This window comes from Anolis carolinensis, chromosome 3 (genome assembly GCF_035594765.1).
Source record: "Anolis carolinensis isolate JA03-04 chromosome 3, rAnoCar3.1.pri, whole genome shotgun sequence".
Lineage (NCBI taxonomy): Eukaryota > Metazoa > Chordata > Lepidosauria > Squamata > Dactyloidae > Anolis > Anolis carolinensis.
The window spans coordinates 217,897,088-217,922,917 of record NC_085843.1 but is presented as its reverse complement, the minus strand read 5'-3'; the positions used below and the strand labels follow the sequence as shown (position 1 = coordinate 217,922,917).

The 25,830-nt window shown below is 40.1% G+C and overlaps 1 long non-coding RNA gene across 1 annotated transcript; it reads left to right on the top strand.

Moving 5' to 3' along the window:
• Window positions 1–1,225: 1,225 nt before the first annotated feature.
• On the top strand, window positions 1,226–21,685 carry LOC134297752 (uncharacterized). Its single transcript, XR_010004617.1, has 2 exons — window positions 1,226–3,051; window positions 17,230–21,685. It is a non-coding gene; the product is annotated as an uncharacterized LOC134297752 (long non-coding RNA).
• Window positions 21,686–25,830: the final 4,145 nt, after the last annotated feature.

The following is a 25,830-nucleotide window of genomic DNA, read 5'->3' as shown; positions in this document are numbered from 1 at the left end:
CTGTAATGAGTTAATGGCTTGGAAAAATAAAGGCTGAGATGAATATTTAATCAATACTTTTCATTCTTCTGAAATCTCTTCATAGAAATGTGCACATGGGAACACCAAGGGGATTCCTACAGAGAATTATGTGAACAATTAGAAGAGACAGATTCCAAACATAAGTCAAGGTATAACAAAATGCTTTAATGGAAACAGAATTATACAGCGAGATCTAAGTTTTTCTGCTTCAACATAGCTATATGAAATTATGTTAATGGCATGACAGCACACTATTTCTATGTCACACATATTGAAATGTTCCTCCACAAAACACTTTGCCTATCTATTTTTTTAACATTTACATGAAACCACTGAACAAGATCATCTGAAGGCATGGGATAAGATGCTATCAGTTTGCTGATGACATCCAAACTAAGTTTTCTGTGCCTTCAAAAATTAATAAACAGCTTTACATTTGGAGACAAACTGTTATTTTGTGGGCTTCCAAACAAGACAGAAGTCAGAAACCCAGTATGATTTTTTTAGCAATTTTCAGTTTATTTATTCAGCTAGGTCTTTTGCAGAAAATTTCAGAATGATGAGAGGTTACCACAAAGGCATTAACATTCAAAGTCCATTGCCTAGAGGATATGGTTAATTTCTCCTAACTCTTCAGTCATTACCTTCTCAAGGACCTGGAGAGTTAAAGAAAAGAATGACTGATTACAAAAAACAACTAACAATTGATCTTAATTTAAAACAGTGTTCATTTTTCTCCAGCATTTACATAAATGAATGCAGAAACTACAATCAGTGTCTGGGAAGAACGTGAATGCAATAGAAAAAGCGAGACCTGCAACTTGGAATGCTCTTGCTCAAAATTCCTGTCTCCCTGCTCCATTCTTTTGAGATTTGGCTCATTATCATGAGAATGCAGCATGTTTTGTTTTTTAGTGTGCCATGTTACTACTGTTCCATACCTGTTTACCAGTTTCTGGGGCATATGTTCAATCCTCTATGCATCCCATCATAATAAATATGAATGCATTGTCGACTCTAGTGGATGACAATATATTAAAAATGCCAGCCTTATACAAATTAGATTGTTGTTGTTGTTGTTAACTTTATACCCCACCTCCTGTGCGGACTCAAGGTAGCTAACAATCCCACAATTAGTCAAGTTTAAAAAGTTCAATTTGTTGTTTATTTATTCATTTGCTTCTGATTCTTTGTGACCCCATTGACCAGTCGACGCCAGACTTCCCTGTTGGCTGTTGCCAACCCCAGCTCCTTCAAGGTCAAGCCAGTCACTTCAAGGATACCATTCATCCATCTTGCCTTTGGTCCTCCCCCCTTCCTTTTTGCTTCAATTTTCCCCAGGATCATTCTCTTCTCCAAGCTTTCCGGTCTTCTCATTATGTTGCCAAAGTACTTCATCTTTGACTCTAATTTCCTTTCCTCCAGTGAGCAGCCGGGCATTATTTCCTGGAGTATGGACTGGTTGGATCCTCTTGCAGCCCAAGGCACTCTCAGAATTTTCCTCCAACACCACAGTTCAAAAGCATCTTATCTTCCTTCACTCAGCCTCCTTTACATTCCAGCTCTCGCACCCATAGGTTGCTACAGGGAATACCATTGCTTTAACTATGCGGATATTCATGGCCAGTGTGATGTCTCTACTCTTAACAATTTTCTTGAGATTGGTCATTGTCCTCCTCCTAAGAAGTCAACATCTTCTGATTTCCTGGCTGCAGTCTGTGTCTGCAGTAATTTTTGCACCTAGAAATACAAAGTCTGTCACTGCCTCCACATTTTCTCTCTCTATTTGCCAGTTATCAATCAGTCTGTTTGCCATAATCTTGTTTTTGTTTTTTTGAAGTTTAACGGCAACCCAGCTTTTGCACTTTCTTCTTTAACCTTGGTGATAAGGCTCCTCAGCTCCCCCTTGCTTTCAGCCATCAAAGTGGTATCATCTGTATATCTAAGGTTGTTAATGTTTCTTCCAGCAATTTTAACTCCAGCCTTGGATTCATCAAGCCCTGCACGTCACATGATGTGTTCTGCATACAAGTGAAACAAGTGGGGTGATAGGATACAGCCCTGCCATACTCCTTTCCCAATCTTGAATCAGTCCGCTGTTCCGTGGTCTGTTCTTACTGTTGCTAATTGGTTGTTATACAGATTATTCAGGAGACAGACAAGGTGACTTAGTATCCCCATACCATCAAGAACAAGAAAAAGAAAAGCACAATATAAATGTTAAAAACAAATAGTAACAGTGTGGTAAAACCAGATTAAAATGCAATAAGTACATTTAAAATACTTAATGCTAGCAGGGGATGGGTAGTTATCAGAGCAAAAACTGGTTTTGGAGTACTGGGGCCACAACAGCAGAACTCCAATGATTCCAATTGATAACAATAAAAACAGCAAGAATTGTAATTTGAAATGCTGTTGTTCAAAATTATGTTCACCCTGTCCCATCCTTCCATTTTTGCCTTGCCCTCAAATAATCGGTCTATATTATTTTCCTCATTAACTATACCCATCTCTGAAGTGGTCCTGTTAAGTTTCCCCCCAAATAATCTTTGGTAACTCTTCAAGATTTTGGGCTTTCTTTCCTTTTGTGGTCACATAGTGCAATTTGGTAACAAGAGACTCCACTGCAAAGAACTGAAGTATGTTAGTATATTTTGTCCCAGTTTTTGAAGATCTTTAGTGTGTACGTAATTTGTTGTGGTATGTGTATGTGTGCAGGCCAGCAAGCAGACCAGCAGAAAAATTAATCCTTTTATATTAAAAAAAAATGAGCAACACAAAATGAATCAAGAATTCAAAGTTTACTTTTGTGTATCAGAGCTTAAAAATATTAACACAGCAACTTCAACATAAACAGTTACAGTTTTCCTGTACGCACTCATGCATAGTCCTTTGCATTCGTTCATGCAATGCTGTCCATCACAAAAGTTTATCTTCTTCTGTGCTTCTGTGTAGATAAACAGAGAAGACAACACTTGCAGTATCAAATGGATTGCAAGTCAAGAGCTTCCACCCAGGAGCAAACATTCAGTAAGTCCAATAAGTCCAATACAGTATTACATTTCAAACAGCCTGCAGTTATACCCCTTAGGGAGTGGCCCAAACTAGTTGGCCTTAATTAGTCCAATTACACAACCTGAGGTTTGTGATTAACCAAGGTGAGTTTTTTCTTTTCAACACATACATGGTAGTGATCCTGCAACAACTTAGCCCTGTGTACTTTAATATAATTCACGAAGGTGGAAAATTAAATATAACAAGTTTAAATGTATTTTATTTTCAGCAAACTTTTTTCCCAAAAATTGAAAGGGATAAGTTTGCTAAAATGAATTTGTGTATGCATGGAGATAGTGAGAAATGAATAATAGCCATTACAATAGACTGAAAACTATCATTAGGAATTATTATTCCATGGTTGAATCAGGTTACACAAAGAGCATATACAAAATCTGGCATACTGTAAATAACTAATAATATAATTTTGAAACTTGAAACAGGCAAGGCCATTAATGCTAATCAAGGTGATTAATGTTAATCAAGGTGATTAATGCTAATCAAGGTGATGAATTACAACATTCGCATTGGCTTCCAACAGTCAAGAGTTCTTTCTCCCACCCTGGACCTTCCACAGATATATAAACCTCCCTTGCTTAGCTTCCAGTATACCTCACAACTTCTAAGGATGTCTGCCACAGATGTGGGTGAAACGTCAGAAGAGAATGCTTTTGGAACATGGCCATACAGCCCGGAAAACTCACAACAACCCAATAATATAGTTGACAAATAAAACGGCTCCCCCCAATCCTACCCTTATAAGCAAACATTAGTATCAAAAACATATAATGGAGTAAGGCAAAGATATCTTATGATAGAGGTGATTTCATAGAAGAAGGGCAGCTGCTGAGAGGTCCTTTTTTTTTATACATATGATTATTTATCTTATCCAAGAAAGAAGGTCTCTAGCAGAGCCCCTGGAGATGACTTCAAGGTGAATAACATTGCATGGGACAAATTTTATTGATCTTGGAAATGGCAAAGATGCTCATGCACATGACAGCAAAACATATTAAGCTTCTCTTTAAAATACAATGTCCTTTTGGGATACTAATGTTTTGGATTAATTGCATAGTAAAAGGAGTGCATGTTGTGACTGTTCCTTCGGGGACTGTGAATGATAGTGGTGGGATCAGGAGTGGAAGGAAAAACCCTTGCGAGGAGGGCTCGCTGGAGGATTTGCACAGAAAGAGAATTAGGGACCTCGATGGGGAGTTTTCTGAGGAAGATTCAGATGGGGAGTCTGTGGAAGAAATGGATGCTGGGGAACAGGTGGTGGCTGAAGAAGTGGGCACTGACTGGGCATGGACACTGGAGATGCCTGGGGAGCATTCAGGGCCCATGGATACTGTTGACACTGGGGAGACTTGGGTATCTTCAGAAGCAGACCCCACTTGGTCTGCTTGGAGGAATAAGGATGGATCCTCAGGTGTGCATGGAGCTGGGCGTGGGCAGGTTGATTGGGATTCTGATGAAGAATTTGGGACACCCGACCCACATGCGTTAGCTGTGTGGAGTTCTGATTCGGATTAATGAATTGGGACACCTGCTCTTTGGGCGTTGGTGTTTGGACGCCCAGGGGATTGGGATGAATTGGAAATGTTTAGCCACTTTACTTTGCGTGTGGCAAGGTGTTGCTGGGCGCCACTGAGACTCCTGTACGTGTTATTGAAGACTGGACTGGGACTTTGCTTCAGATGTAAATTAATCCGGGTTGTTCTGCAATGGAGGGCTGGAACTGTGTGGGTTTTCCTGGACTGCACTGTTATTACTATTTTGCATTAGCTGCTGTTGCCTCTGTTGCCTTGGCTCTTTGTGCCATTCCGTTTTGTGGACCTTGAATTGATGTCTACAACCTCTGGACCTTGGATTGGAACTCGACCTTGCTTCTGCCATCGCTCTCTGGTCTGTGTCTATCTACGGCTCCTGACTCCTGGCCTGTGTCTCGACGCCATCGCTGTCTCCTTTCCAGACCTTGGACCGTCCTGACGACGTCTCTCCACTTCATTCTTTGGGCTCCTGGTGTTTGCTTGAGCACCTGTAGCGAGTTTCCACTGCTTTTACTGTTTCGACTCCGGACCGGTTTGACGACGCTTCTTTGCTCTGCCCCTTTAATTCCTCGGCTTGGTGCTGGCCTCCGTAGCGGCTTGGAGCCGCTTTCCCTTTCGCACCAGCCTCCAAGTTTGTTTACTAGTGACTCTCAGTGGAGAGCTCCTTTGCCCAGTTTGGGTTCCCATTTAGGGCTTTAAGTTTGTATTGCTAGTTTGGGACTTTGGGGAGTTTTTTGGGAGTTTCTAAGTCTTTGCTTTGTGTTGTTGTATGTCTTTCGGGCTGTGTGGCCATGTTCCAGAAGTATTTTCTCCTGATGTTTCGCCCACATCTATGGCAGGCATCCTCAGAGGTTGTGAGGTATGGATAAACTAAGTAAGGAAAGGAAAGAATATATATCTGTGTAGAGTCCAGGGTGTGGCAAGAGTCCTTTGTCACTGGGAGCCAGCATTAATGTTTCAGTTAATCACCCTAATTAGCATTGGAAATGTTTTGTCTCTTGCCTGGGGGCATCCTTTGTTCAGTCAAGCCCTCAGAGTTTTGGTTCCCATCTACTGTTTTGATTTTGGAGTTTTGTAATACTGGTAGCCAGATTTTGTTCATTTTCATGGTTTCCTCCTTTCTGTTGAAATTGTCCACATGCTTGTGGATTTCAATGGCTTCTCTGTGTAGTCTGACATGATAGTTGTTGGAATGGTCCAGCATTTTTGTGTTCTCAAATAATATCCTGTGTCCAGGCTGGTTCATCAAATGCTCTGCTTTGCTTTGTTTTGGCTGTTTATTTCAAGCCAATTCAGAACGCTTTGAGTCGAATTGAAGAACCTTTTGTTTAACCTGGATTATTTGCTTGAATAATCCGGTTTATTTGTTAAAACGTACTTTTGTTTGGACTGCTTAACAACACTGAAAGTTAAGTGTTTTAAGCCATCTTTTATGTTTGTGAATAATTTTTGGGCTATTTCTTGAATAAACTCTGTTTTGCTCTCTAATTGGCATCTGACTTTTGACAGTGTAAGAGTTCAACAATAACTGTTAACTCCTGTAACCGTGTTTTGTCTTTTTTGAAATTCAAACCTGCTATTGCCTGAAACACAGGTTTCACTGAGTACTTAGGAGTATGAATAAATAGTTTATTTGTAAGTATATGCAAAGTGGAGTTCCACTGGGTATTTGGGGGATTTGTAGAACATCTTGAAACATAGTCTGCTCTGTGCTTTGTCTAGCTGTCAATATGCAACTGCCAATATTTAGAAAATGAAACAAAGGTTTTTCCTGTAACTTGATAATCCCATAGCTGTTGTCATTCTCAGTTTTGTCACTCTTAATTCAGTCCTCTACCTGGAATCCTTTAAAAGGGATTGTGGTACTGAATATTTGCTTTTCTTCCTATTGTATCCCTAAGCACATATTAAAGATAAAAAGAAGAAAAGAAATGGGCTGCCACAGCTAGCAGAACAGCAACAAGGAGTCCTGTGGCATCTTTAATTTTTTTTTATTTATCATGTCAGAAGTGAACCATGGGTAGAGTTGTAATGTATTTTAAAAAACACAAAGTTAAAAACTTGGCATTATATTAAATGTCCTTTGACCAGAATCTGGCCACTTGGAGTGCCTCTTGTGTTGTTATAAGAAGGTCCTCCTTTGTGCATGTGGCAGTGTTCAGACTGCATTGTAACAAGTGATCTGTGGTTTGCTCTTCTCCACACTCGCATGTCGTGGACTCCGATTTGTGGACCCATTTTTTAAGGTTGGCTCTGCATCTCATGGTGCCAGGGAGCAGTCTGTTCAGTGCCTTCCAAGTTGCCCAGTCTTCTGTGTGCCCAGAAGGGAGTCTCTCATTTGGTATCAGCCATGGCTTGAGGTTCCAAGTTTTAGCCTGCTACTTTTGAACTCTCACTTGCTGGGGTGTTTCTGTGAGTATCTCCCAGAATCAAGGGCCAATCCTCCCCAAACCCTGCCAGTATTCAAAGTTGGCCATTTTGGGTCTGTGTACCAAGTGTGGTCCAGATCTGTCATTGGCTGGTCATCGCCTGGCTGCAGTGCTCTCTGGATGGGGGTGAACTACTACAACTCCCAGATTCCCGGGGCAATTGTCCTGAAACTTCTGTCAGTATCCATAGCACAGTAGGCTATGTTGAATCTGTATGCCAAATGTGGTCCAGATCCGTCATTGGCTGGGTTCAGTGGTCTTTGGCTACAGGTGAACTACAACTCCCAAAATCAAGGCCCATTCCCACAAACCCCGGCAGTATGTTCAGTTGGTCATGAGGCTTCTCCGTGCCAAGTTTGGTCCCGGTCCATCATGGGTGGGGTTCAACTTCAGGTGAACTATAAATCCCAGTACCTATTACTCCCAAATGTCCAGGCCAATTCCCCTCCAAACCCACCAATATTTAAATCTGGGCATAACGGGTATGCATGGCAAGTTTGGTCCAGACCCATCATTGTTTGGGTTCATAGTGTTATGGGTGTAGGTGAACTACAACTCCTCTAAATTCCCCAGTAGGAGTCACAGTGCTCTGACTTGATGCAGGGTGAAGGACAACTTCCACCATGTGGAGTCAATCCCCAAACTCCTCCAGTAAGTTTAGTTGCTGCTCAGTTCTGCTCTGTTTGTTATGTAGACAGATTTGAAAGGGAAGGGCAGTAGGCTGGGTCATGCAAATTCCACACCAATGGAAAACCCTGGGATGCCTGCCTGTGGTGGAGGAAAAAGCAAAATCTAGGATGAAATGGTCCCCCAATGAGAGCATTCCTTGGGTGGTGGGCCGTAGTGTTTGGGGAGGACATTGGCAGGGTTTGGGCTACATGTTCATGAAGCTCGCTGTAACTGCAATGTCAGTGGAAGGGAGTGACTTGGTGGCTCCTTAGCAGTGGGAACTATAGTTTGTTTGTGGAGGCCGGAGGCTGTCTGTGTGAGCAGACACCCATGCCACATACACATATACGGGTTTTCATTTTTATTATGGATATAGATATAGATCCCTATGCAAAGGATCATTACCTTGTCATGGTGCTGGGGCTTGAGCGCCTCGATGATGCCATGAGCTATACCGTGCAGGGCCACCCAAGACGGGAAGGTCATGGCAGAGAGGTCAGACTAAATATGATTTCTGGGAAAGGTAATGGCAACCCAGCCCAGTATTCTTGCCATGAAAACTACATGGATCAGTACAGCCAGAGAAATGTCAGTATACCATCGGAAGATAGGACTCCCAGGTCAGAAGATGGTCAAAATGCTACTGGGGAGGAGCAGAGGACTAGCGCAACTAGCCCCAGATGTGATGACGCAATTAGCTCAAAGCTGAAAGGAAGGCTAACGGCCGATGGTGCTGGAGATGAACGACGAATCCGATGTTCTAAAGATCAACACACAATATGAACCTGGAATGTAAGATCTATGAGCCAGGGCAAACTGGATGTGGTTATTGGTGAGATGTCAAGATTAAAGATAGACATTCTGGGAGTCAGTGAACTGAAATGGACTGGAATGGGCCACTTCACAAAAGATGACCACCAGGTCTACCAGGACGTAGGCTGATAGAATTTTGCCAGGAAAACTCACTGTGCATAACAAACACTCTTTTCCAACAACCTAAAAGATGGCTTTATACATGGACTTCACCAGATGGTCAACACCGAAATCAAATTGACTACATCCTTTGCAGCCAAAGGTGGAGGACATCTATCCAGTCGGTGAAAACAAGACCTGGAGCTGACTGTAGTTCAGATCACAAACTTCTTATTGCAAAATTTAGAATCAGACTAAAGAGAATGGAGAAAATACACCGACCAATTAGATACGATCTCACAAATATTCCTAGTGAATATGCAGTGGAGGTAAAGAATAGATTTCGGGGACTAGATTTAATAGAGTCCCAGAAAAACTATGGACAGAAGTTCACAACATTGTTCAGGAGGCAGCAACAAAGTACGTCCCAAAGAAAAAGAAAACCATGAAAGCAAGATGGTTGTCTGCTGAGACACTGGAAGCAGCCCAAGAAAGAAGGAAGGCGAAAGGCAACAGTGATAAGGGGAGATATGCCCAACTAAACACACAATTCCAGAGGTTGGCCAGAAGAGACAAAGAACTATTTTAAACAAGCAATGCATGGAAGTGGAAGAAGACAACAGAATAGGAAGGACAAGAGACCTCTTCCAGAAAATCAGAAACATCAGAGGCAAATTTCAGGCAAAAATGGGCATGATCAAAAACAAAGATGGCAGGGACCTAACAGAAGCTGAAGAGATCAAGAATAGGTGGTGAGAATATATAGAAGATCTGTATAGGAAGGATAATAATATAGAGGATAGCTTTGATGGTGTGGTGAGTGAATTAGAGCCAGACATCCTGAGGAGTGAGGTTGAATGGGCCTTAGGAAGCATTGCTAATAACAAGGCAGAAGGAGACAACGGGCTCCCAGCTGAACTGTTTAAAATCTTGGAAAGTGATACTGTCAAGGTGATGCATGACATATGCCAGCAAATATGGAAAACACAAGATTGGCCATCAGATTGGAAAAAAATAAATTTATATCCCCATACCAAAAAAGGGAAATGCTAAAGAATGCTCAAACTTCCGTATAGTGGCCCTTATTTCCCATGCCAGTAAGGTAATGCTAAAGATCCTGCAAGGCAGACTCCAGCAATACATGGAGCGAGAGTTGCCAGATGTCCAAGCTTGGTTCAGAAAAGCCAGAGGAACGAGAGACCAAATTGCCAATATCCACTGGATAATGGATGAAGCCAGGGAGTTTCAGAAAAACATCTACTTCTGCTTTATATTGATTATTCTAAAGCCTTTGATTGTGTGGATCATAATAAACTATGGCATGTTCTTGGTGGTATAGGGATACCAAGTCACCTTGTCTGTCTCCTGAGAAATCTGTATAAAGGCCAAGTAGCCACAGTAAGAATAGACCACGGAACAACAGACTGGTTCAAGATTGGGAAAGGAGTGCGGCAGGGCTGTATACTATCGCCCTACCTATTCAACTTGTACGCAGAACACATCATGCGACATGCGGGGCTTGACGATTCCAAGGCTGGAGTTAAAATTTCGGGAAGAAACATTAACAACCTTAGGTATGCAGATGATACCACTCTGATGGCCGAAAGTGAGGAAGAGCTGAGGAGCCTTATCACCAGGGTGAAAGAAGAAAGTGCAAAAGCTGGGTTGAAGTTAAACGTCAAGAAAACCAAGATCATGGCAACTACACCTATTGATAACTGGCAAATAGAAGGAGAAAACGTAGAGGCAGTGACAGACTTTATATTTCTAGGTGCGAAGATCACTGCAGATGCAGACTGCAGCCAGGAAATCAGAAGACGTTTACTTCTTGGGAGGAGAGCAATGGCCAACCTTGATAAAATAGTGAAGAGCAAAGACATCACACTGGCAACGAAGGTCTGCATAATCAAAGCAATGGTATTCCCCATTAACCTATGGTTGCAAGAGCAAGACCATAAGGAAGGCTGAACGAAGGAAGATAGACGCTTTTGAACTCTGGTGCTGGAGAAAAATCCTGAGAGTGCCTTGGACCGCAAGAAGATCCAACCAGTCCATCCTCCAGGAAATAATGCCCGGCTGCTCACTGGAGGGAAGGATATTAGAGGCAAAGTTGAAGTATTTTGGCCACATCATGAGAAGACAGGAAAGCTTGGAGAAGAGCATGATGCTGGGAAAAATGGAAGGAAAAAGGAAGAGAGGCCGACCAAGGGCGAGATGGATGGACGGTATCCTTGAAGTGACTGGCTTGACCTTGAAGGAACTGGGGGTGGCGACGGCTGACAGGGAGCTCTGGCGTGGACTGGTCCATGAGGTCACGACTATGCAACTGAGCAGCAGCATATAGATATATAGATATATAGATTTTTTTTTTCGTGTCAGAAGCAACCTGACTTGCTTCTGGAGTGAGAGAATTGGCCGTCTGCAAGGACGTTGCCCAGGGGACGCCCGGATGTTTTTGTTTTGTTTTGTTTTGTTTTGATGTTTTACCATCCTTGTGGGAGGCTTCTCTCATGTCCCCGCATGGAACTGGAGCTGATCGAGGGAGCTCATCTCCGCTCTCCCCAGGTGGGATTTGAACCTGGCAGCCTTCAGGTCAGCAACCCAACCTTCAAGTCACAAGGCTTTTATCCCCTAGGCCATCGAAGGCTCCTGATATATAGATAAGATATAGAGAGACATAGACATACCTTATACACGTACACATTAAATTTTGTGCATGAAAACAAAGTTTGTGTACATTGAACTATCAGAAAGAAGGATGTTACTACCTTAGCTACCCTTGGAGTATTTTGCAGTTTGGAAATCTGCATAAGAAATGCTCAGCTTGTACAAGCCTCTAAAGAATGAAAACAAAATCAAAGAACTACTAACTACATATGCTCTATTTTGCTCTATTTAATACTTCTGGTATAAGTCACAGAATGAGTTGGAAGCATGAGTGACAGATTCTGAACACAATGTTCTCTTTTATTTACTTGAGGGGGTTTATGTATTGTAGTGGGATAGCACGCTTGTTTCCACTGACAATTTTTCCTGACAGTTTTATTGGCGTGTTTCAGAAATCATGTAAACTCAGTTTAGCAGTTTGAATTCATAGATTGCAGTTGAGCAGGACTGTGGCTTTCTGTGAAGCATATTATGAAAATGTACAACAACATCTGAAAGAGAGAAAAGTTCTTCAAACACAGGCCAGCCAAGCAAGCCAAAGGGAAAGAGGAAGGCATTGAATTTGAAAGTAAATATGGCTATAATTTGATTATGCAGTTCTTAAATTTCTAGATCAGTTTCTATAATTGTTTTTTAAAAATACCATATTAAATTGTTAAATACAACATCAAGCAAAATTGGCAATAATCCCTTTAGCTATTATCACTCCTGTCCTTGCACTTAATTTTAAAAAATAAAGAAAAGAATAAGGTAATATTAATTCTTCTTTAGAAGTCTAAGTATCATATTAAAAATATAAGACTTTAGTAATGAAGTCCATAATAAGATGGAGCAATCCAAATTATCCTAATTAGACAGCCTCCTTATTTCAGCCATTTTATACTGTGTTTATCTGGGTAGTATTTGTCTGCAATGTTAGTATTTGTGTTATTAAAATATTAAACAAATGGGTACCGATTTAAATAAAGTGTTCTATAAATTTTGGAAAAAAAACCTGTTTCAAATGGACAGGGTCACTTCACAGAGGTAGCCAAGACTTTTCTTTCACTGCTATACCAAATAACTAGTCTGTTGTCTTTTCCCCCTTCTATTGACTAGAAGTCCATTTCTTCTATAGTTTCAGAATTCCTTATTCAGAATGCTTGGGAAATGTTTTGGATTTTGAAATACCTGTATTTGCATTTACTTAACATCATGAGATATCTTAGGCCCCTTTCACACAGCTGAATAAAATCCCACATTATCTGCTCTGAACTGGAATATATGGCAGTGTGAACTTTGATAACCCAATTCAAAGCAGATTTTGTGAGATTTTCTGCTTTGATATTCTGAGGGCACAACCAGACAGTACCTAAAGTGTGTGCCCTCTCTTGTTTTCCCCTTGGGCATCCAAACGATGCCTCAGGGAAAAACTAATGCTTTTGGGACAAAGCAGGAAAATCCTGTTTTGTTCTGAAAGAATCTATCAGTTGCAAAGACCTGGGTCTTTCAAGGTCTTTCGAGCTGCATGAGCTGTGTAGATAAGACCAGGGATTGAGCTCAGAGCTGTCCCGAGGTAATTTTCGGGAGTAGGCGACCAGAAATTTGCCCCCCCCCGAATTTTGATGCCCCCCACCCACCAAACAAATTGCTAAAAAATACATATAGCGGCGGCGGCAGCCCCCTAGAGAGTGCCACCGGTCCGCGCGGTCAATTGGAAGGCCTGCACACGCGCACAGGACATCACCCAAAGAGCATGGTCAATGTGCACGTGCGCAGGCCTTCCAATCAACTGCGCGGATGGGTGGCACTCTCCAGGGGGCTGCCACTGCCGCCACCATGGGAGCACCTCAACGGCGCCCCCAGGAACAATGCACCACAGGCGACCGCCTAATTGGCCTCGCCGGTGGACCACCTCTGATTGAGCTGTGTAACTTCTGGCACCCATCTACACATCTGTCTCAGGTTTCCTGAGCTACTGGAGCCCAAGAAACCTGAGACAGCTCCCGCCCCCTCCCAAAACCCCTTAAAATTGAGTAAAAAGTAAAAGAACTTATCCGGCTTCCATTAAACTGCTGCCAGAGCTCTCCTGATGCATAAAAATGACTTGCCAGGAGAAGAGGGAGGAGAAAAATTACTCCTGGCTCCCCTCCTTCTCCTGGCATATCATTTCTACATGCCAGAAGAGCTCCAGGAGCTGTTTAATGGCAGTCGGATAAGTTCTTTTACTTTTTTCCTTTAAGTGGTTTTTGGGGAGGGGGTGTGAGTGTCTCCCTGTCCTCCCAAAGTGTTCCAGGAGGGCATGTGGACACCCCCCCCCCCGGCCCAGAAAAGCACACACTTTCTGGGGCATGTGTGTACTTCAACCTGAGCTCAATCGCCTTTTAAAAATGTGATCGCTCCCAGGTTAAAGGGCTGTGAGGAACCGGCCTGGGTTATATGGCTGGATGGAAGGGCCCTTAGAACTGAGACTCAAGTCTAAACATGCAATTGATTTATATACAATGTAGTTTTATATGATATTTGTAATAGTTTTGTAATAGACTGGCTTGACCTTGAAGGAACTGGGGATGGTGACGGCTGACAGGGAGCTCTGGCGTGGACTGGTCCATGAGGTCACGAAGAGTCGAAAACGACTGAACGACAGAGAGAGAGAGAGAGAGAGAGCCTCTTTATTTGCCATTCCTTCTATAATTAATCTTAATCTATTTGCCTCGTAATATTTTATGTATATTTGAAAGTGTTAATCCTTCTACTTTTTGTTATCTGTACCATTATTGTTTATTTAATCTATTTCTTTTACTACCACTACAATATTTATTTATTATTTGTTGCCATTTATTCAGCTCTTCTTCAGAATTTTTATTTTGACTAATGCTATCTTTCCAAACCAAGATAAATGTATATTTTCATATTTGTTTCATTTTTAACTACTTCCCTTAATGCTTCTACTCAAGTTGTAATGTTTTAATAGGGTAGAAGAGATTCAGTAGAACAATTTGGTGCTACACTTCAGAATGTAGTAGAAAATTGAGTATATTTCTTTTATTTATTTACAGTATTTATATTCCGCCCTTCTCTCCCCGAAGGGGACTTAGGGCGGATCACAATGTACATATACATGGCAAATATTCAATGCCATTAGACATATTACACACACAGACAGAGACACAGAGGAAATTTAACATTTCCAGCTCTTGGCTTTATGAGGGTATGCTTGATTCTAGCCACAGGAGGAGCTGCTGATTCATCATCCACTGTGACGCTGAGTCCTTGATGGAGTATTTTCTCATCTTCCGGCACACACGTTCTGGACATTTTTATGGTGACATAAATTAGTTAAATTAGCTTCCCTGTATAAGCGGTCCCTAAATTTCCTACTTTACAGATGCAACTATCTTTCGGGTTGCTTGGGTAAACAACGAGCTGGGGCTATTTAATGGTTGGGCACTCAATCTGACCCAGGCTTCAAACTCATAACCTCTTGGTCAGTAGTGATTAATTGCAGCTGGCTACTAACCAGCTGCGCCACAGCTCGGCCCCTGTGTATATGGCTTTGACAACCATCAAGGAAAAGAAGACCTAGGGTGCATCTACACTTTAAATCAATTCAGCTTGATATCTCTTTAACTACCATGGATTAAAACTAGGGAAACCCAAAACTTGTAGTTTGATGAGACATGAATACTCTTTGGCAGAGAAGGCAAAATAACTGCAACACCTATGTTCCCATAGCATTGAGCCATGGCAATTAAAGTGGTGTCAAACTGCATTAATCCTACAGTGTAGATGCAGCCTAACACTTTCATAGCCTTTTCTCCTAGCCATGGGTTTCCTAACAGCTCTGATGAAACCTATGCATCTGAAGGGTTTTTTTTCTATTCAGTGTTAAAACCACTGTCGTCAGAACTGAATCTTGATTTCAGAGATTGACTAACCTATCACGTATCCTAAAAACTCAGACAAGGCAGATGTCAACTTGATTGATCTTTGACAATCAAGGTTGTTGGTGAGCAGCAGCCTAGCCCAAGTGGAAAAATGGATCAGTCCATTTTGGTCTGATCCTGCTGTTCTTCTGTGGTCTGGTAGCTTAGGTACAAATAAGCTGTGGGGAGTGGGAAGAAAATATCTCCTTAGATATTAGCCCGGAGAACATACAACAACCCTATCTCCTTATGCCAATATGCAACCAAAATTATTTGTAGTAATTTACTCTAAAAAATCTTAAACAATAAAATTCAACTATCTGTCAACTGTTAACAACAAATTCTGTCAGCAGTAAAAAGCAATAAATTCATCAAGTGAATTATTCACTATAAATTATTTCACACAGCTCTGTTAAATATATAGCTTCCCACCCCTCCATTTTTATTAACTTCTTTACAGCTGCAGTGTTCAAAATGCCAGCAACTGGCACACAATAAATATTAATGGTCCATAAATTAAGGTATTACTCTTCCTGACATCCCACTATTTTTTCAGGGTCCAGTGGAAGAGACACAGCAGGCTGCATATCAAATAAACAGAAAATATCTAGCTGAAAAAATGAAGGAGGGAGAGAAAAAGAGGAAAGCAGAAATTTTAAATGCTTGATGTATCAAGATTTATGAAATATAAGTGTGAAATGATGTTGGCCCGCTGTACTGTATTTTCCCAAATGATAAGGGAAAAGGATACACTTTTAAATGTTTACCGTCTTTTAAAGGAAGGTTGGGCAGCTGCAGTAGGTTCAGTTGTGTTTTCTGCACACCTAAATCATGCCAACAGTTAAATCTCACCCTCTGGTGTCAAGTTTGGATTTTCACACACAAACATTAGATTTCAGTATCAAATAATAGTAGAGAAATCTGTTCTTTGAAATTTGGAATTTTGTAGTTCTTGTAATTTTGCAGGATGGAAAGATTAGTCAATTCTTCAGCTTTAGTTGGTTATTGAATGCAGTCAACATGTCTGCCCTCATCCTCTAACAAAAACAAACTCGCAATGACAGCCCTTGTTTGTTTCATTCTTGCATACAAAATCACTAATTTCAGTATTTTTCCTTAATATAAAAGATTTTAGTTGCAGGAAAAAACATTTGCATTAATCGCCCTAATATATGACACATTGTGCACAGAATTCCATCTATGTATATTTGTATGTGTTTTCTCCACAAAAGTGGAAAGAAGAAAAGAATGTACCTTATGCAAATATACTGGTTTTTGCAAAATATTTTTTAAAGAAAATGTTTTCTGTAGAGAAAAAAACCCACCATCATTATTTTATAAACCAATTTCCATCAGGAAGTCCTGAATTGAGAAGAATCTCAAGACTGATCTCCAGCAAGGTATCGTAAAAGTCAAGACTTGCCTTGTTTTTGTCAAGGATGTGAAAATTAATGAGTATATTTTACATCTTTAAGAAAGACCTATAATGAAGACTGCTTTTCAGTTATATTTTCATACTCATCTCTAACATAAGAATTCCTCATTAACTTGAGATTTTGCAACATATATTATGCAGATGAATGGGGAAAAAAATCAAGTAATTGTTGGTAAGTGGCATGTTAATTGTTAATGAAGTAATTTTTCCAAGATGACAAGACCAAGACAGATAATACTCTTTGGAATTACAATTTTAGGGGGGGTCCACAGCGGTTAAAATTATGTCCAAAAGAGTGCCATGGTATTGAATTATGAGAAAGGATAAATATTAATAAATAAGGAGGTCAAGGCACCCAATGTACCAGGTATATTTTTATTCCACCAGCGTTTGTCACCAGATGCTAGCCTTCAAATAAATCTTGCATTGAGAAATGGTTTTTAAGACTTGCTTAGATCCGACAGCTGTAAATGTCCCTTGTGAACTATGAAAAAGCAATCTCAATCCAGCTGGTAGTGTTTAGGGCAACACAAAATGAAATGTGCTGTAAATGACAGAATCTTTTTTTTTCTTTTTTTAAAAAATAGGTTTGACAAACCGTAGGGCTGAGCTGGCAAATGATGGGTACTTTTTCTATTATTGATTTGCTGGTAAGAAGAACTCTCTCTCCCTTTGTGAATATGTGTGTGTATATGTGTGTGGATTTGTGTTCAGAGGGATAAAAGTTACGCATGCAATTAGCAGTGTGGGAATAGAACAATGGAAGTCCACAAGTAATTGGGCATATTTTACTAGAATAGTAAAATTCTTTCCTGGTAATCAATGGACACAGAAGGAAAAATCAGCTGTAGTGGAATATTGTGTGCTATGGAAAATTGGTTTTCAAAGTGTGTTATGTATTAGTGCAGTGGTTCCCACCTTGCATTCTCTGGGTGTTATGGAGTTCAGCTCCCATAATTCCTAACAGCTTTATTGAAGTCCAAAATAACTGGCGGATCAAAGTTGGGAACCACTGCACTAGAACTTTACTGGTTTTCTTAGGACTTTATTGCATAAGGCAGGCCAACTGGAATCTCCATCACATGATGTCATGCATATTAATAATAATAATAATAATAAAACTTTATTTATACCCCGCCACCATCTCCCCAACGGGGACTCGGGGCGGCTTACATGGGGCCATGCCCAGGACAATACAACATTGCACTGTTGGTTTGCTTCCTGCACTATTCATAGGAAAAACCCATCAATAGCTGACAATTTCACCATGTTTATTTTGTTTTATTTATTTATTTACTATATTTTACCCCGCCCTTTTCAAATCCGTGGGGGACTCAGAGCGGCTTCACATATCGGCAGCAATTTGATGCCATTAAAAACATACAATTGGCAAAAACACACTAAAACAAGAATTAAAACAAATTACAACAATTACAACAATTATTAAAATCATATCATCCAAAGTCGTAGTCCAGGGCCATTGCAATTTCTCATTGCACAAATTCATTGTTCATTTATTGCACTGCAGTTATTCTCTAAAAGTTTGTTACCACCACTTATCTTGTATGATGGGTCCATTCCACTTCTGTGGTGAGATTCTAGTAGTAAAGTGACATCAAGAGGTGGGATTTTCCATTTCTCTCCCTTTCCCCCTTCGCTTCATTATTCCTGAGCTGTTTATTTAATATTTTACTGTTTTGTTTTGCTAACAATTGCTAGAACTGTAAAATTGCTTAAAAAAACAACTGGAATAGCAGAAGTGCAGGAAGGCAATTTTAGGAGGGTATGCAGAAATATGATTGCAGTATCGTGAATGAAAAAAAGGTCTGATTAATGTGGTTGAGGCTCCTTCTTTGGAGGCTTTTAAACAGAGGCTGGATGGTCATCCAACGAGGGTACTTTGAATGCGATTTTCCTGCTTCTTGGCAGGGGGTTGGACTAGATGGCTCACAAGGTCTTTTCCAATTCTATGACTCTGTGATTCTATGAAGAAGTTGATCATCCAAGTATGTATCCACTAACAACGATTGTACAGTTGCCATGGAATAGTAGCTTCATGGAATAAAGTCCTTGGTGAGAAGAGGACTAATAGCAGACAAATAATATTGAATGTTATGGCTTTTCACAGTTATCATTTTGGATAGTTTGCTTGTCATCATCCACCCTGTATTATTGTATATCCACAGGCCACAATGGACATATTCTGGGAAATGACAGTGTATAGTGGATAATGGTGATGCCCAGTAGCCCTACACAATATCTAGCATACACAGATTGAGGTGGTTACTGCAGAAGGCATATGGTGGCTGTTTGGAAGGAGCAAGAATGGTAGTCTCCAGGATGGTCTCTGTGCCTCTTAACTAGCCTGCTGTGCTCATGTATGGCAGAGGAAGTTGTCCCATCTCTTCTACTGATGTCAGATTAATCTAATCTGGTTGACTTCCTATTCATATTGCACATATCTTGTTTGTAGTGCAAAAGAAAGAAAGAACAATACAATATTTAAAATGAACAATTTTCACCAATATAAACTTAACAGTATTTGAATTGAAGATCCCAGGGGCCACCCAGTCTTTGTAATAATTATAGTAGTAGTAGTAGTAGTAGTAGTAGTAGTAGTAATAGGAGCAACCTCCAGGAGCCACCCAGTCCAACCTGTTTCTGCCATGCTGGGAAAGCACAATCAAAGTAGCGGCAGGGTGGCCTTGCAGGCCATGGTGTTGGTGGGAAGACCCTCACAGGCTGTGCCAGCAGTAGTGGGATTCACAGCCCACATGCTTTTTAAGCAGTGGGAGCAGACTGTGCTTTGCGGAGTCCTAAGGGCTCCACAAAGCACAGTTTGAGAATCTCTGATCTTGCTTATCTCCTCTTTCAACCCGTCAAAGAAAGAGGCCAAGAACAAAATATGAGTTATAGCTTTGTCTTGTTAGGGAAGGGGATAACCTGCTAGACAGATTTGAACTTCATACGAAACAATCCATGGACTGAAAATCTGTGAGCAATGCTCACTTCCAGGAAGAGTAATTGGGTGTCATGGACTAACATTATGTTTCTGTTTAATGTAACAGAATTCTGAATAGTTATTATTGTTTGGGAACACAGGAACACATAATCATTTGGTTGAACAACTTCTTAAAGCAGTACCGCTGGCTTGTCTTATTGGGAAGTAAAGCATTCTCTTTGACACTGACAATATCCAAGATAATGTTAATATTTGTAGTGCGTTTTTTGGCAACTGGGCAATGAAAAAAATAGACAATGTAAAGTATCAGATTCATTAAACATTATATCATGCAATATCTGATGTCTTTGAACAATTTTTGCACACTGGAACATTTTCTCTACAAGTTATTTCATCCGGTCAACCCTTTGTGTTATAAAATAGGAATGTCTTCATGGTTATTCAGAATTATATGTGGAATGAGTGTTTTTGGAATTGTGCAGATGTCACACTGAAGTCTCTTTTTTCTGTTAATGACTTCATCATATTACATTATAAACTCTGCAACAGAACTCAGAAGTGTAAGGTGGAATTTTATCAGGAGAAAATACTTTCTAGTTTGTCAAGAGCTTCTGCTTTGGTATATAGTACTTGTGGTTGCTGTGTTGAATGCTCTCTGCTGGTGTCTTATCATAATTAAGAAGCTTGAAAATTTAGCTGGCATCATCTTAGGCAATTACTATGCTGTTCACTCTACTTATGACTTTGTAATTGTTTGTGATCATGGTACTTTTGCTGAGAGTGTAAATGCCATTAAAACACATCTTAAAAGCCACACTGCCATACTAAGCAAATGAGTTCTATGACACAGTCAAGCAGGGTGCTGAGGGATGTTGCAGTGTGATGATTTGGGACAGGTCTCCACAGGGATCACTGCATCTGCTTGTTTGGTGGTTCTGTGTATTTTAATAGTATTAAATTTTGTCTGTGTGTTTTAACTATGTTGTATCCTGCCTTGAGCTGTGAGAAGACGCAGAAAACAAATAATAATAATGATTATGATTTTAATTATGGGTCTAGATAAATAATTCCCCAGTAAACCACATGACAATGCCACAGAGCTCCATTGTTCAGTTTGGCTTCCTGGCTTTTAAGATGGGCTTTACATTGAGAACTATGTAACTCCTACACATGATCGCAATTGCATATTTACCTGGAATGCATCTTTTACATCATCATAGCTGAGCACCAGTTATGGTATGGGAAAGGGCTGGTATTTTCCCAAATTCTTCCATAGATTTACATTATTGTGACCAGAAATACACAGGAATATACATAAAATGGCCTTTATTAACCACTGGGGCTGACTCTAGGACCCTCTATTAGAAAAGTCTTTTTTGAAATTACTCAAGAGACCCTTTTTGTGAATGCTAAAATAGAATGTTGACATTAGGCTGAACATTTCTGTTGTGAGGTCAGAACTGTGTGGACTATGTGGTCAACACAGAAAACAACTCTCAGTGGTGAAGCCTAAGCTGAATGTAGAGAAGATCTCAGGATCTGTCCCTGGCATCTTTTCTTAGATCCTGGAGAGCTGCTACCCATCATGGTAGGCAGTGTTGGGTGAGATATAAACACTCTATCTTGGCTTCAGACTATTTCTATGTTCTCATAGTGTAGGGGTTGTTATCTTAAAATGAATAATAGGAGTTGTAGTCCTGAAAAGAAAAAGAACAGATGCTGTAGTTTTTAGAAAAGTAGCTCCCTCCTGAATTCTTTGTATGGGAAACTAGAAGATAAAACCAGTGTTTGGCTGCCGCTCAAGCTAATCAGGGTCAGCACTAGAGACTTGAAGTTCCAGTATAGTTTCTATCTTAAACTGTTTGCATGCATAGAATAGTGAGCCAATTAAAATACAATGAGTGAAGAATAAACCAATGAAAGAAGCAAACTGTAAACCCTGATCAAAATTGTGTTGTTTGATCCACTGTAAATTATAAAAGATCGCAACCCCATTTTTGGGGGCACTGCAGTTCTTTATGCTTCAAGCCACTGTCCGCCATTTGCTGATCAGCAAATAAAGCCTTTTTCACTTGTCTCAACTTTTCTCTGTGTCCATCCCTGCACTGCCCACTTGAGAGCAAAAGTGAAGGCAACTTCTGAGAGTGTTCAGAGTTCCCCCTTCAATAGGATGTCAGATGTGAAAGGCTTTTATCTCATCCACACTGAGATGAATGATAGAAGTGTTACATGACCTCTGAGGATGCCTGCAATAGATGTGGGCAAAATGTCAGGACAGAATACTTCTGGAACATGGCCAAACTGCCTGGAAAACACACAACAACCCTATGATCTAGTCTGGTTTGTAACACCCATAGATCCACATCCTCAAATCCACAAATTGGTCTAAATATGAATATATGAATATATGACTCACTGACAGACCCCCACCTGGACATGAAAAGTGCCTTAAATGTATATGTAAATGTACAATAATGCAGGTTTTTAATGTATATTTTAATTTTTATTGTAATTTTTTAATTTTGAAAGACTTTTAAATCTGATGTAAACTGTTTTTCTGATGTATAGTAGAGTCTCACTTATCCAAGCTAAACGGGCCAGCAGAAGCTTGGATAAGCGAATATCTTGGATAATAAGGAGAGATTAAGGAAAAGCCTATTAAACATCAAATTAGGTTATGATTTTACAAATTAAACACCAAAACATCATGTTTTACAACAAAATTGACAGAAAAAGCAGTTCAATATGCAGTAATGTTATGTTGTAATTACTGTATTTACGAATTTAGCACCAAAATATCACGATATATTGAAAATATTGACTACAAAATGGCTTGGATAATCCAGAAACTTGAAAAAGCGAGGCTTGGATAAGTGAGACTCTACTGTATATGTTTATATTGTAAGCCGTCCTGAGTCCCCTTATGGGTGAGAAGGGCAGGGTAGAAGTGATGTAATAAATAAATAATAATAAATTATGATCGGACTCATCCAAACTCATTCAAAAGTCCCAGTTGTGTCCCTGCTCTTTCTGATTTTATACTACATTAAAAGCAACTAAGTATGGAAGCTGGTATAAGAAGTGTCTGAACATACTGGTCACTGGCAGAAAATATTCTGTGTTAACCAAAAAGTATATGGAATTGAAAAATATAATTGGACAGACCAGGAACAAAATCTGGGATTTTGGGGTCTTTTTAATCAGTTTAAATGTGCCCACTGGTAACATATTTCAGACAGCTTCATTTGCCTGAAACAGTTAATCTTGCAGCTGAAGAAACAAGTTATGGTTATGAAGGGTATTCTGCTTTATCCTTCCGTTTTGACCTTTGAAACACCCCCCTTGGATTTCTGTAATTTTAAAAAGGATATAAATTATATGACAGTGAAGATACTAGATCAGGAATTCTGTGAACATAGAATGTAAGTCAGATCTACTAGCTGGCAATAGCATAAATATATTTAAATGCTCTGTCATTTGTGATTTGAACCTGAATAAGATTACTTACATTCATGCTCTTGGATGGTGACCAGATATTCTTTTTCACTAGTTCTCTGTTAGATATTCTAAATTGCAGAAGCATTTAGAGTCTGTTCTTTCTGATCAATTTAAACTGGAGCCATCAGAAATCACGGAATTTCCGAACTGAAACTGAAACCTTCTTTGTGCAAAATATATGGATTACAACTTAGCCACCCTCTTATCATCACTTTCCCTTTTGAGAAACATGTTGCCTAGTGATTATGACCCAATGTAAAATAATGGGAATATGAGGTAGGGATGTGAAGGTGAGACGAACTGTGCGTAAGCATATAAAATAAATCATTACTAAATGCATAGAGACATTATTGTAGTTGTAGTTGTTGTAGTTGCTGTTGTTGTTGTTGTTGTTGTTGTTATCAACATCATTTGCCCACTAGATATGGCCACTCATGTCTAGGATTAGGCCTCTCAAAGGTTCAAGGATGATTGATTAAGATTGTTGTTATTATTTTATGCTGTTTTAAACCATGGTTTGATTATTTTGTTTTTAAGTATGATGTGTGTGTTTTAAATTGTTTATTTTATGATGTTTGATCTTGATTGGGCGTGTTCCTATGTGAGCAGTTCCGAGTCCCTTCAGGGAGATGGAGGTGGCATACAAAAATAAAGTTTTGTTGTTGTTGTTGTTATTAGGGTTATTATTATTATTATTATTATTATTATTATTATTATTATTATTATTTATTAATATAATGCCATCATTGTATATGGTGTTTAACAAGAAAAAGAAAAAAACATCAGCCCTCAGCTCTATCAATATTACATGTAAAAATAGCCAAAATGCAGCCACAATTGAAACCTATCTGTTGGAAATGTAAACAAGCAAGGGGATCATTTTTTCATATGTGGTGGTCCATCAGTAAGGCAAAAAATATTTGAACTGGGATCCATAAAACGATAGAAAAACTATTAAAACTAAAAATACTGATACATCAGAGGCATTCCTATTAGGCATAAGAGATAGATAACTTTTAAAGATATATGACAAACTTTTTATTCTGATTACAACTGCAGCAGGAATTGTGTAAGCACAGGTGTGGAAACTAGAAGAAACACCAAAAATGGAAGAATGGATAGCACAAGTAGCAGAAATATATCTTTAGATGAAAGCCCCTTCAATGTTCAAAAAAGACCAGGAACCCTTCAAAAATTTATTGGAAGAAAAGAAAATACCAACATGAGGATTTAATGTTTAAAATGTTGATATATTAGAATAATATGGAAACAACAAAAATTCTAATGTATATGAAAAAGGATATGTAAAAATTTGATGATATATTTCAATAAAAATAAACAAACAACAACAACAGAAACAGAAACAGAAACAGAAACAACCTTCAGGGAATCTCAACTGGGACTGAAGAAGGTTGTTTTTTAGCCAACATTTGTTTCTAGATTCATATCTCAAAGTACTTCAGATTTGATTAAAATTAAAATGAGATCAGATCCCCCAAAAAACAATAACAAAATATATTTGCCCTCAAAGTTGCATTTCAAAGATACAACCCACAAGTAAAGTAAAGAGGGAATGGCAGTGGGATTATCTACTGGATTAGATCCAGCAGATGCTGCCTATTTTTCTCTGCCTCTGAGGGTCAGGTAGAAGCAGTTGAGATTGTTATCGAGCCATGGTAACCACTAGGCTTGAGCGATCCACAAAAAAATTGATTCTAAACTCGTTTCAAAAGTAGAGGGGGGCAGCGTTTCGTTTCTGATGTCATTTCCGAATTTTGGCCCCCAAAAAATTCGAAATTAACGAAAAATCCTTAGTTTCAAAAGTAATTCGTTAATGGCGGACGTGCATGCGCAGTGGCCCAAAACAGCCCAAGGGGGGGGGCTTTTATGGGGCTCTCCTGCACTCATTTTTTCAGCTATACTGATCAAATTTGGTAAAGTGGGAGTACACAATCCACCCTGCTTGCTCACTAAATTGCAGAGCGTTTGCCCTTTCCTAAGATTTATTGTGCAATTTCATAGTTCATATAAAAAAACTTTATTTAACAATTGCAAAAATCTGTTCCTGCTTTTGAATTATTATTTCCTGTTCAATAGGGGTTCCTTCACTGTGAATGTCCTTCTTCTGCTTGTGTAACATTGTTTCAGTGCCTGTAAATCTGTCAAAATGTTAGGACATTGGTGGCCATTGGCCAAGAGACACATTGTGCTGCCACAATGTGCAATGACTTTCCCCAGGCATCCAGATTGGAGGCCATTATACCACACTGGTCAAGCCCCCCCCCTCCAAATAAATGCAAGATTTGTGCGATGTTGGTTTGATTTATCGCCTGATGGCAAAATGGGGATTTGGATCCCACTCCCCTGGGGAGCCGGCCACCGTGGGCTGGCTCCCACCCCCGCCCCTTTCCCCAAAGCAGCAGGGCGGGGGCTTAACTGCGGAGATAGACATGGGGGCTTGGATCCCACTCCCCTGGGGAGCCGGCCACCGTGGGCCAGCTCCCACCCCCGCCCCTTTCCCCAAAGCAGCAGGGTGGTGGCTTAACTGCAGAAATAGTCATATGGGGGCATGGATCCCACTCCCCTGGGGAGCCGGCCACCGTGGGCCGGCTCCCACCCCCACCCCTTTCCCCAAAGCAGTAGGGCGGGGGCTTACCTGCAGAGATAGACATGGGGGTTTGGATCCATTAAAAGCACTGGCAGGGGGAGTGGAAGGTAGGACTGCAGC